Genomic DNA, 9,657 nt, shown 5'->3' with positions numbered 1-9,657 from the left:
CCCTTTTCCAATGATATGTCTGTATAAGGCCCAATTTTCCTCATGTATATCGACCAAAATAACACATCTCAAACATTTAAATGCAGAAACAGTTAATAGAGTTCAGTTGTCCTCTATGAAGCCTCTTTAATATAAGAGATTTGCAAAAATGTAAAATAATACCACTCTTCTCTAAACTTTTTGGTTTTGAATTTTTCAGAAATTTTTTATCCTTACATAGTTATTTTGATTAAATTAATAAGTAAAAACTTCAAAAGTGTCTTCATCTCAAGTCTGAATACACTAAATATTGATGGACATAATACATAACCCCAAAGGTACCTCTTCAATAATCCTTAAGAGTCTAAAAAGGTCATGAGATCAAAGTGTTTGAGGTCCACTGAACTATATATATATATGGGGTCACTTTGCTGGTTTCCTTGGGAGAAAATCTTTATGGATAGGAGACAAGTAAAACTGCAACAAGAGAAATAAATGGTGTAGTTACATGTCCAGAATTTGGGAATCTGGAGGCTTCATTTCTATTCTGGGCCCGACAATTTGACCATGAATAGATCACTTGGCCACTGTGTAACTCTATTTCTTTCTTCATGACTTGACACTCATTGTAACTGCTCACAGCTCAGCCTATTCAGAGGACAGAAGCAGAGGCACACTGGCAGTACTATGGAGCATTTCTCTGACTTGGCCTTCTCAATATTTTCAGGACTTTCAGGTCTCATCAAATCTGTCACCACTGTTTCTAACAGCACTCGATTTATTTCTTGGAGCAAGTTTACAGAGAACACTACAGAGCAGAGTCTAGGTCCGCTTCCTTTAGTTGCCCTGTACACATATTCTGATCAGTGCATGAACAGAATCATTGGGCTATTAAGTTTCCATTTTCCAGGCTCTACTACCTCTTCCACTCTAGAGGTCCCAGGAGACTTCCAGGAATTTCTTGTCAGCCTAGTATGATGGAAGGAACTCTATCTTGGGCAGCATGCATCCTAGTTCTAGTCTTAGCTCTGCTAATGGCCAGCCCAATAACTACTGGAAAGTTGCTCAAACTTGATACTGGAAAGGGATATGTAAAAGCATCTAAGCCAGTGACCTATGCCCAGACCCTGTGAAAAAAACTCTTTACAACAGGTCAAACCCACTTGAAGAGAAGGAGGTTAAGGATTTGGATTTCACTGCCAATCCCCTCAAGCCTCCAGGTGTGGCTCCCTGACTTTCTGCTCTCAACTGTCTGGGACCAAAAGGTAATCCCTTAACCAGGCTTTGGAGTTGGGCTTTTAGGGTATCAGGAAGGGTACAGAATTCTGACAACTAAAATCTAGCAGGAGGCCAAGGGGAAGCATAAATTCAGAATGAAAAGTAGAACCATAGCCACAAAGGTGTCAGGTTGACATTGGGATACAGACAACATTTACTGCTTTGGACACCAAGTAAAAGAGGAACTGACTTATGCGTGTGATTCATAAAGAACTTATTCAAAAGGTAATTTTCAAAAATATACATGTGGAATTTGAATTCTATGTATTCAACTTGATAAGAATAAGTCTGAGGATGCCTGGATGGCTCTGCCTTTGGCTCAGGTCATGATGGTGGGTCTGGGATCAAGCCCTGCATTGGGCTCCTGCAGGGGGCCTTCTTCTCCCTCTGCCTGTGTCTCTGACTCTCTGTGTGTGTCTCTCATGAATAAATAAAATCTTTTTTAAATAATGAATTTGGAATACAAGAGAAAGTTGCTAGACCTATTTCACTATTACTTAGATAGGAAAAAACAACAACAATAACAAACTGTATTATAATCCGCAACCTCTAATTTGCTACCCTAATATTGACAAAATTTTGAAACTTTACCATGTACCAAGTTTCCATGCTACCAACATATATATAAATGTTACGTAACTTCAAAACATTTGAAAAGCCATAGACTAGATGGCCCCAAATAACCTTCCAAATCCATGGCTTCCCCAACCCCCTCATTTCAGAGTCCTCAGTGTTCTTTACTGAACTTTTCCACATTGCACAATTCTCTACCCATTGTTAATATCACTTCATCTGTCCCAGCCTAAACATTTTGAAATGTCAAGTGGCAGTCACTGTAGGACTTTTTTTTTTTCTTCCACTGTAGGATTTTTATAGGGAACAAAAGTACACACACATAATGGGTCAGACCATCATGCCCTGAAAAATCTCAACTGTATTTTTCTTTATTTGTTTATTTAGATTCAATTAGCCAACATACAGTACATAATTATTCAGATATAGAGCTCAATAATTCATCAGTTGCATATCATACCCACTGCCTCATCACTCCTTACTGTATTTTATTTAAAGTTTCAAATAATACTTTTAACTCAATATTTAAATTTAAGCCCATATTTGAATTTAAACCCCAACAAGTGTTACTCATCAATTCATGCTAACTTACAGGGAGAGAGAGAGAGAGAGAGATTTGCAATAGTGTCCTATCCACACGCCATGCAACACAATCCTAGGCAAAGAGGAGGACCCCAACATTTCTTACGATGACATCTCAGGGTGAGAAGGAATGTTAGAAGTTACTCTGAAGTAATCCTCACATCCAGTGGTCCCACTGAGCATCTCCATTCATTCACAGACTCTGTCTCCAGTATTAACATTCTAGTGCTTTAAAAAGGCCAAGGATTCAATAAAGGAATTATAATATTCATAGGGCTTTTTTGTGTTATGAATTTTCTGATGATGCATAGGGATGCCCACTGGGTGAAGGCTTTTTTACATTCCTTGCATTTATAGTTTCTCTCCAGTGTGCACTCTTAGATATTTTATAAGGTGTGAGCTCTAGCTGAAGGCTTTCTCACATTCTTTACATTTGTGGGGTTTCCCTCTAGTGTGAATTCCCTGGTGTCCAATAAGGCATGTATTTCTAACTAAAAGCTTTTCTACATTTTGTGCATTTATAGGGCTTCTCCCCTGTGCATGTTCTTTGATGCTGAATAAGCTCTGAGGGGCCACTAAAGGCTTTTCCACATTCATCACATCTATAGGGTTTCTCTCCAGTGTGAGAAAAAGAGGTGTCTAGAAAAGAACAAGGTATCAGTGAAGGCTTTCCCACATTCACTGCATTTATAGAGTCTCTTTCCAGTGTGTATCCTGTGATGCTGCGTTAGGTATGTGCTGTGGCTGAGGGCCTTCCCACACTCATTGCACTTGTAGGGCTTCTCCCCTCTGTGGAAGCGTGTGTGGCGAATCAGGAGTGTGCTTTTGTCGAAGGCCTTCCCACATTCACTGCATTGATAGGGATTTTTTCCTATGTGGATTCTCTGGTGGTCAATGATGAGCTCTGGCTGAAAGCTTTGTCACATTCACTACATTTAAAGGGTTTGTCTCCTACATGATATCTTTGATGCTTTGTAAGAGATGAGCTCTGGATGAAGGCTTTTCCATATTCCTTACAAATATATAGTTTTTCTCCAGTGTGAATGCCCTGATGCCCAATGAAGGTGGGATGGTCACAGAAGGACTTTCCCCATTCACTACATTGCCACAGCTTCTTTGCTGCACAGAAGCCTGCTGAATAACCAGGTTGAAATTTGGTGTCAGTCTCCCTACATGTGTACAAGATGTAGGGAGATATTTTTCTCCTGTAGGAACTCCCTATTGTCAAACAAGAACTGACTATAGACTGAAGCGTCCCTCGAAAGCACTGCATTTATAGGTAGTGATCTCCCTGAAATTGTTCTTTGTCAGTATGACTCCTTGTCCTGAATGTCTCTGTAAGTGATCCTCCCATCCCCAAATTTCATGTACCAGAGTCCCAGGTACTGTTTCCTGTTAGTCTTTCTATGGTTGTTCCCTAGAATGAATCTTCTTCAAAAATGTCCCGCTGGGAAGTTGATCCCTTAGTCTCAGGTCTGGTTTCTCAATCTGAAAGCAATACAAAAGTGGCAGTTGGGCCAGGGACATGCAATGAAAAACAGTACCTGTAAGGCATACATGCTGCCAACAATTTTCAGAGTCATCTCTGTAGTTTATTTTTTTTACATTTTTTAAATTTAAATTCAATATGCCAACAGATAGTATAACACCCCGTGCTCATCCCATCAAGTGCCCTCTTCATTGCCTGTCACCCAGTTACCCCATCCCACCACCTACCTTCCCTTCCACAACCCTTTGTTTGTTTCCCAGAGTTAGCAGTCTCTCATGGTTTGTTCCCCTCTCTAATTTTTCCCACTCAGTTCCCCTCCTTTCTCTTATAATCTCTTTCACTTTTTCTTATATTTCACGTATGAGTGAAATCATATGATGATTATCCTTCTCCAATTGACTTATTTCACTCAGCATAATGCCCTCCAGTTCCATCCATGTCAAAGCAACGTCTCTGTAATTTCAAATGGGGATTAGAATAGAGAGGTGGACAAGCACGCAGATAAACAGATAATACAAGTGGCACATAAGAAAATCAGAGAGGGGGACAAAACATGAGCGACTTCTAACTCTAGGAAAAGAACAAGGGGTAGTTGAAGGGGGGGTGGGTGGGGGGATGGGGTGACTGGGTGACGGGCACTGAGGGGGGCACTGGATGGGATGAGCACTGGGTGTTGTACTGTATGTTGGCAAATCGAACTCCAATAAAAATAAATACAAAAAAAAAAAAAAGAAATGAATTCCAAGGAGAGTACTATGGTCTGAATGTTTGTATCCCCACAAAATTCATATGTTGAAACTTAATCCCCAAAGTGATGGTACGAGGAGGTGCGGCTTTTAGGAAGTAATTAGGTCATGAAGATAAAGCTCCTATGAATGGGATTAGTGGCCTTTATTAAAGACAGACCAAGAACTCCCTTATCCCTTCTGCCGTGTGACATGGAGAAAAGATGAACCAAAAAGATGGCCCTCATCAGAACCCGAGTCCACTGGTGCCTTGATCTTGGACTTTCAACCTCTAGAACAATGAGAAATAAATGTCTGTTGTTTATAATTCACCAAGTCTGTGGTATTTTTTTTTTGTAGCAGCCCAAAGTGACTAAAACAGACAGCTGCACTAGGCTATAGGGTCACTTGGAAAGAAAGCCATGAGAAAGTCTGTAAGAAGAATTGGAGATAATGAGTAACAGCAGAAGATGATCCCAGAACTTGGCCTGGGAGGACAGGGAGATATGACTGTGCAGGGCTGAGTCTTTTTCTGTATTCTTCTCTATTTTCTTCAGTCATCTAACTAATAGCCTCTTGGTGATTCCCTTCTCTCCAGTCTCTCCTGATTTATCACAATCAATCTTGCATATTGTCAGGCAGAAAACTAAGAACTTAGGGATAAAGGTAGTATTTTCCTCTCTTATTCTAGTGCATACTAGAAACAGAGCATATAGGAGCATACAGGAAACAGATGCTGTGAATTTGCTGGTTAAAATTTTGGAACATGCTTTATAATACTACAATAGACATCTCTTGGCAAAGGACAAAGAGCTTATCTGTAAATGACTTTTAGAACATGTTAATTTTATAGGAGATTCATCAAACTGATAAGGAGTTCTAAACACAGAGAGCAAATTGATGGTTGCCAGAGGGAAAAGGGGTGAGGAGTTGCATAAAATGGGTGAAAGGAAGTGGGAGACACAGGCTTTCAGTAATGGAATGAATAAGTCACAAGAATGAAAGGCATAGCATAGGGAGTATAATCAATGATATTGTAATAGTGATGTATGAAGACAGATGGGCTATGTTTCTGGTGAACAAAGCATAATGTATGAACTTGTCAGATCACTAGGTTATACGCCTGAAGCTAATGTAACAATGTGTGTAAAATGTACTCAAATAATAAAATTGAATTAGGAAAAGATTAGAGAAGAAAAAAAAACTGCTGGTAAAACTAAATACCAAAGTGGCCAAGATGCATGACTTGGAAAAATACTGTCTAGTCATTTTCAAGTGACAAGGTAAGACTAGTAGTGCAAGATCTATCTTAAGTCTTCAGCTGTCTATATATAATACACAAAATAGCGGGCACAAAGTTCACATGAACAATTTCAGTATAATTAAACTGAAATTGAAAATAACAAACTGAGGCGGGGAAAGATGGCGGAAGAATAGGGTCCCCAAGTCACCTGTCCCCACCAACTTACCTAGATAACTTTCAAATCATCCTGAATACCTACAAATTCAACCTGATATTTAAAGAGACAACAGCTAGAATACTAGAGTGAGAAGAGTTTGCGCTTTTATCAATGTAGGAAGACCGGAAAAAATAAGAAATAAAAAAGCACCCAAGGGGGAGGGGTCCCCACAAGGAACCGGGCTAAGGCCCGGCAGCAAGTACCACCAGGACAGGAAAGCCCCTTCCCAGAGAAGCAGAAGCTTTTTTTTAATGTTAAGCAAAACGTATATTAATACTAATAAATATTAACATCACATACATTTTTCCTTGTAAAATGTGTAGAACAGAAGATGAAATCCATCCACATGACAGCACACACCATCATACTAGGTTATAGGAAATATTACATATATACGTATATTTTTTTCTTTTAAGATTTAATTTTTCAGTAATCTCTACACCCAGGTGGGGCTCAAACCTACAAGCCAAAGATCCAGAATCCCACCCTCTAGTGACTGAGTCAGCCAGGGCCCCAATAGATGGATGTTTTCTTTTTTAAAATTTATTATTTTATTGGTGTTCAATTTGAAAACATATATATAAACATATATAAACATATATTGGTGTTCAATTTGAAAACACCCAGTGCTCATCCCATCAAGTGCCCCCCTCAGTGCAGGTCACCCAGTCACCCCCATTCCACACCCAACTCCCTTTCTACCACCACTTGTTCGTTTCCCAGAGTTAGGAGTCTCTCTTGTTTTGTCTCCTTTTCTGATATTTCCCACTCGATTTTTCTCCTTTCCCCTTTATTCCATTCCACTATTTTTTAGATTCCCCAAATGAATGAAACCATATAATGTTTGTCCTGCTCCGATTGACTTATTTCACTCAGCATAATACCCTCCAGTTCCATCCATGTCGAAGCAAATGGTGGGTATTCGTCATTTCTAATGGCTGAGGAATATTCCATTGTATACATAGACCACATCTTCTTTTTTTTTTTTATAAGACTTTTTTTTTTATTTATGATAGTCACAGAGAGAGAGAGAGAGGCAGAGACATAGGCAGAGGGAGAAGCAGGCTCCATGCACCGGGAGCCTGATGTGGGATTCGATCCCGGGTTTCCAGGATCGCGCCCTGGGCCAAAGGCAGGCGCCAAACTGCTGTGCCACCCAGGGATCCCTAGACCACATCTTCTTTATCCATTCATCGTTCAAAGGACACCGAGGCTCCTTCCACAGTTTGGCTATCGTGGCCATTGCTGCTATAAACATCGGGGTGCAGGTGTCCTGGCGTTTCATTGCATTTGTATCTTTGGGGTAAATCCCCAACAGTGCAATTGCTGGGTCGTAGGGCAGGTCTATTTTTAACTCTTTGAGGAACCTCCACACGGTTTTCCAGAGTGGCTGCACCAGTTCACATTCCCACCAACAGTGCAAGAGGGTTCCCTTTTCTCCGCATCCTCTCCAACATTTGTGGTTTCCTGCCTTGTTAATGTTCCCCATTCTCACTGGTGTGAGGTGGTATCTCATTGTGGTTTTGATTTGTATTTCCCTGATGGCCAGTGATGCGGAGCATTTTCTCATGTGCTTGTTGGCCATGTCTATGTCTTCCTCTGTGAGATTTCTGTTCATGTCTTTTGCCCACTTCATGATTGGATTGTTTGTTTCTTTGCTGTTGAGTTTAATAAGTTCTTTATAGATCTTGGATACTAGCCCTTTATCTGATACATCATTTGCAAATATCTTCTCCCATTCTGTAGGTTGTCTTTTAGTTTTGTTGAGTTTCTGTTGCTGTGCAGAAGCTCATGTTCTTCTCATTTAGGACCCTTTCTGGCCTGCCAGGTCTCTGTGGAGAGGTCTGTTGTTAATCTAATATTTCTCCCCATAAAAGTTATAGATTTCTTGTCTCTTGCTGCTTTAAGGATCTTCTCTTTATCTTTGGAATTTGCAAGCTTCACTATTAAATGTCGAGGTGTTCAAAGGCTTTATTGATTTTAGAGGAGGATCTATTTCCTGGATCTGAATGCCTGTTTCCCTTCCCAGATTAGGAAAGTTTTCAGCTATGATTTGTTCGAATACACTTTCTGGTCATCTGTCCCTTTCGGCGCCCTTGGGAACCCCAATTAAACATAGATTTTTCTTCCTGAGGCTGTCATTTATTTCCCTTAATCTATCCTCATCTTTTGTTTTTCACATTTTTCCTCAGTTTCCCTCTTTGCCATCAACTTGTCACCTATGTCACTCAATCGTTCTTCTACCTCGTTGACCCTCGTCGTTAGGACCTCTAGTTTGGATTGCATCTCATTTAATTGATTTTTAATTTCAGCCTGATTAGATCTAAATTCTGCAGTCATGAAGTCTCTTGAGTCCTTTATGCTTTTTTCTAGAGCTACCGGTAGCTTTAAAATTGTGCTTCTGTATTGGCTGACATGGAATTGTAATCCCAATTTTTTTTTATTGGTGTTCAATTTACTAACATACAGAATAACCCCCAGTGCCCGTCACCCATTCACTCCCACCCCCCGCCCTCCTCCCCTTCCAACACCCCTAGTTCGTTTGCCAGAGTTAGCCCAATTTTGTAACTGTTAGAGAGAGGACTGTTTCTGATTATTTCTTTTGAGGTTTTTCCTTCTAGTCTTTTGCTCAGTGCTGAGTTGCCAAAACAAGTTATATTGGGAAAAGGAAAAAAAGAGAGAAAAGAAAGAAGAAAAGAATAAGAAAAAAAAAAAGGAAGAAGAAAAAGAGAGGAAAAGAAAGAAAAAAAACAAAAGGGGCGGGGAGCAAACAAAACAAAAAACAAGGGGGAGTATCCTCTGATTCTATATACTGTAAATCCCTCGACTTCCCCCTTTTCAGTGCTGCTTGGTCAATAAATTGCTTTTCCCCTGTCCGTCTAGCTGGTCTTCTGGGGGAGGGACCTGTTGTGCTGATTATCAGTTGTGAGCACCTGAGGGAGCTGCTCAGCCCCCTGCCTGGTGAACGGCTCAGTGGGAGTTGTTCCCTCCTGTTTATCCTGTGAGGCCACTGTGAGGCTCAGTGGGGGTTGTTTATACTGTGAGGCCCCAGGAGGAAAAACAGTGGCTACAGCCAGCTCCCAAGCCCTGGAGTCAGCTCCCGCAGTAACTACAGAGCTCTCAGTCTACAGGGGCCTGGATGCTCCAGGGGCGGGGGGCACTGATCTGCACAGTTCGGGACCGCCTGGCAGTAGCAGCATCCTTGCTGCCCTGTGCCCTCCTGGCCTCTGCTTGTCCGGGGGGGGGGGTGCGGAGTGCTGGATCCTGGGCTGTGTCCCCTGATTCCCTGAGCTCCGGGGCCTGCGCCGCTGCAATCGTGCTCCCAGGTCCGTGCAGCTCCCTCCCCGGGAGCCTCTGCCTGAGCCCCTCTGGGCTGCTCCCGGGGCGCGCAGCCCCCTCCGTGCAGAGCCTCTGCCTGAGCCCCTCTGGGCTGCTCCCGGGGCGCGCAGCCCCCTCCGTGCAGAGCCTCCGCTCGAGCCCCTCTGAGCTGCTCCTGGGTTCAGCCCTGCGGCACTGCAGCCCTTTAGGGAGCTCCGCCGCCACGGGGTGTGGAGCACTCCCCCGGGCGCAG

At 42.0% G+C, this 9,657-nt stretch overlaps 1 long non-coding RNA gene across 1 annotated transcript in view; it reads right to left on the bottom strand.

Moving 5' to 3' along the window:
• Positions 1-2,310: 2,310 nt before the first annotated feature.
• LOC111094739 overlaps positions 2,311-9,657 on the bottom strand; it is a 48,259-nt gene continuing 40,912 nt past the window's right edge. The window contains exon 3 of the long non-coding RNA XR_005387039.1: positions 2,311-3,900. This is a non-coding gene — a long non-coding RNA (uncharacterized LOC111094739). The remainder of the gene's footprint in view (positions 3,901-9,657) is intronic.

Source organism: Canis lupus, unplaced genomic scaffold (assembly GCF_011100685.1).
Source record: "Canis lupus familiaris isolate Mischka breed German Shepherd unplaced genomic scaffold, alternate assembly UU_Cfam_GSD_1.0 chrUn_S1771H1968, whole genome shotgun sequence".
NCBI classification, from domain to species: domain Eukaryota; kingdom Metazoa; phylum Chordata; class Mammalia; order Carnivora; family Canidae; genus Canis; species Canis lupus.
The sequence above is the reverse complement of the archived record's forward strand: the minus strand, read 5'-3'. Positions and strand labels throughout refer to the sequence as shown.